This window comes from Echinops telfairi, unplaced genomic scaffold (assembly GCF_000313985.2).
Source record: "Echinops telfairi isolate 266 unplaced genomic scaffold, ASM31398v2 ScPeMD7_7469;HRSCAF=8507_0, whole genome shotgun sequence".
NCBI classification, from domain to species: domain Eukaryota; kingdom Metazoa; phylum Chordata; class Mammalia; order Afrosoricida; family Tenrecidae; genus Echinops; species Echinops telfairi.
The window spans coordinates 67,554,321-67,558,049 of record NW_022111372.1 but is presented as its reverse complement, the minus strand read 5'-3'; positions in this window follow the sequence as shown (position 1 = coordinate 67,558,049).

The window sequence follows — 3,729 nt, the reverse complement described above, 5'->3', positions numbered from 1 at the left end:
AACAGACCTCCACTTAGCACCTTTTGCTGAAAATATGTCAGCACTTCATTACAGATATGAGAAACTGTAATCTAGTTGCTATGGTTACAACACACTCCTATAGGGTGTTTTGGGTTGAGTTGATTTATCTAGATCAGGCAAAATGATAAAAGAAAGTATTCAATTTAACAAACTTTGTGTTAAAGAAAAACTGCAAAAATATGTTTCTTTAAATTGTTCAGTTCAAATAAAGTGATTTAAATAGTTATTTTTATAATTGAGAAAATTTTTCCCTCTATCCTATGACCTGTGGTTTTTATAACTCTGAAGATAAAGATCACTATTGTGGAAACATGCTGGGCATAACTCCTATTTTTTAATTGTTGTATTGCTTATAACATAATATATAAAACAATTTAGGAGTCACACACACACCAAAAACAAACGAAAAAGGAAATCACTGTCGTTGCATCCATTCTGACCCACTGGAACCCTATAGGACATACTAGAACTGAGTCTGTGGGTTTCAAAGGTTAGTCACTGTCGTTGCATCCATTCTGACCCACTGGAACCCTATAGGACATACTAGAACTGAGTCTGTGGGTTTCAAAGGTTATAACTCTTGACAAGAGTAGAAAACCTAGTCTTTCTCCCAGAAGTCACAAAATGAAGCCCAAATAAAAAAATTAAAAGATCTATAACCTGGAAACAACAAGTAAATTATAAGCAGAAATAGTTTTATTTTAACATGAGTCTGTGACAGAAATTGGCAGGGAAACATTTTAGAAGACAACTCATTGAAAGTTATTGCTGTATTGGGTTGCATGCCAGATTTTTCCGTTCAACATTAATACCGTGTCTCTGCCATTATTTGCAATACTTGATTTCTACAATTTGACCCATTATAATTGAGCTCTTGGGTCAATATTAAAATGTACAAAATATTGCAGTCAGCAAATAATTATTTCTCCTTCATTCATTTAAAAAGTAATAATCAGTCTATATTTTGTAAATATTAATTTGCCTTCGGAAAGGAGGATGTATCTCAACATTTAAAACTGTTCATTTGCAATGTAGGTATAATTCAACACCTAAACAAGGACTAACTCTGAAGAGATTTGGGCTTGGGAGGCTGTTTCTGTCCAGAGGATGGCACCCTTGGCAAAGAGCCAGGGGAGACTTCAGAAACTGAAAAGCTCATGAGGTGGACATGGCTGTGCTTCACAGGACTCAAAAACAGGTGATGCCAGGCAAGTGGGACAAAGTCATCGGGCAAAGAACCAAGGCCTTTGTCTTTATTGGACAAAGATTCAACTTAATTTGGCAAAGCAATGTTTAGAAGTCACTAATTCCTGCTGACACAAAGTCCACAAGAGCCAACACGTTACTACTGAAATCCTCTATGACACATGGCATTTAGCTCTGCCACCAGACACGGAAGTATGAGAAAAGAAATGACAGCTATTTTAAGACTCTAACCATGCATTATAGCAGATAATCTAGGTGAACGTTGATTTAGGAGTCCAAATTTACACTGAAAAGGTATTCAGAAAGACAATAAGTCACCAAACAAAAATCATTTTGCAAGTCTGACTAATGAATTAGCCAGATAATGAAGGCAGGCAAATGCTATCCATATGATAAATAGGAGTCATGGGAAAATTCTTTGGTATAAATTATATTCCTGGCTCAACTTTCTTGGCAGGTAAAAAGTTAAGCTTTCTTGTAATTTTTTTAAAATTAAAAAGCATTGCTAACCGAGATTCAATTTATTCCAGGCAGAACAGCATATATTATATCCTCTGCATTTCTATAAAATTCTTAATTATTTTAAGCTTGCACTAGTCATCTTTATTTTTAAAAACTTTAAATTGTAAATGAGGTTAACGTTTGCAGGTTAGGTCAACATTTCACTTTCAATAATCTGTCAAACCTCCCAAGAGTTTGCCCTTTTTCCATCATGTCCCCCCATATCACTCTTCTGAGTATTACCTCCCCCTTTGCCCTGTCTTTTCTATCTGTCTGCCTCGTGCCTATTGCTTCACCTTCCCTGCCCTGCCTTCCTGCTCACCCCCTGCAACCATCAAAGTCTGTTTCTTTGGGTGTGAAAACCTATTCCTCTTGATCTATTTTTATAAAAAATGGTCTTCTATAATAGTTATCCTTTTGTGATCGAGTAATTTCACTCAAGATAATAGCCTTATAACAATCCCATCCATGTCAAGAGGTGCATTACTGATTCATTATTCCTTAACATTGTTGAGTATTCCATTGTATGTATGTGCACACATTTATTTATTTATTTATTCTTCCACAAATGGGCATTTAAGTTGCTTCTATCTTCTGGCTATTTTGAACAATGCTGCAGTGAACACAAGTGTGCATATATCTGCCTTGCTATGGTTCTTATTTTCTTGCTATGATTCTTAAATTCTTATTTCCATAGGTTATATGGCACTTCTAGTTCCAACTGTTTGAGGCAGCATCATATAACTTTCCAAAGTGATTATACTGGTTTACAGTTCTACCAACAGTGGCTGAGGCTCCAAACTTCCCCCCCTCTCCAGCATTCATTATTTTCTGTTATTTTGAACTGTGCTATCAATGCTTGGGTAAAGTGGTATTTCATGTTGCTTGCCTGTAATAGCTACTTATATTGTATCTAAGATGGGTTCAGTACTGTTTTAGATGTTAAAATTATGACTTCCTTTAAGCTTTTTTTTTATGCTAAAGCCTCTCCTAAAAACTCTTTTGAGTTCTAAGCTCAATGATAGGAGCAATATCACATAGATTTATAGATGTAGAGCAGTTTTAAATGTTGCCCATCATTTCTGAATGGCAGAGCTTTAAAGACATTTGAGTCAGTTCCTACTTTACACTGAGGAATACTTAGGCTATCATGATAAACAGCACATTTAGTTACACACCAGTCTCTAGAAAAGTATTAAAATATATGGATACTGTTTTCTTTTGTGATTTTATGATAAATTTTAATTGTGTTAAAATATATACTACAAACCATTTGCAATTTTAACATATTTTACAGGTACCACTCAATGATACTAATTAAGATAACCCTATTGTGGAATTATAATCACTATTTGCACTCTTTCCATCCTTAAAAGAAAATCAGTGATTCTTAAGCAATAATTTCCTCTTCTCTGTTTCATGCCCTGATAATTACCCATCGAGCAATATTTATTTATATCTATTCTATTTGTGCAATGCTTTAGGAAATGTGGTTAGATTTTATATCACATGTATTTATTTCTTGTCTAAAATTAGAAATAGGTTTTTGTTTAAGACTTTTTAATAGAATATCTTGTTTTCAGGAATGGAAACTGATTTAAGTAAGTACTATTTATGGTATTATTTTAATTATTTGGGGTTTCTTTTTCTGCCAATAATGTGTTATATGAAATAGGGGAAAGTGGGCTAGAGTTCCCAACCAAACATATAAAATTAGAGGTATTTAATGTGCAATGCAACATGTTCTTTAAGCTCTCACATTTCCATCCTTATCATTTCATTGACAGCCCACAAATTAAAGGATGTAGAAAAGTATGAAGTTTATGTTGACCAGTAGTTTATCAGTAATTTGTCATTATTTACAGTACTACCAAATACAAATTGGGTATAAAATATTTAAACTCTCTATTTTAATATGAATTAGGGGAGACTGCAATCTTTACACTTATCTCTATATTCTCTTTTCCCCTGGAATTGTTATAGGATCCAGGCAATAGTCAC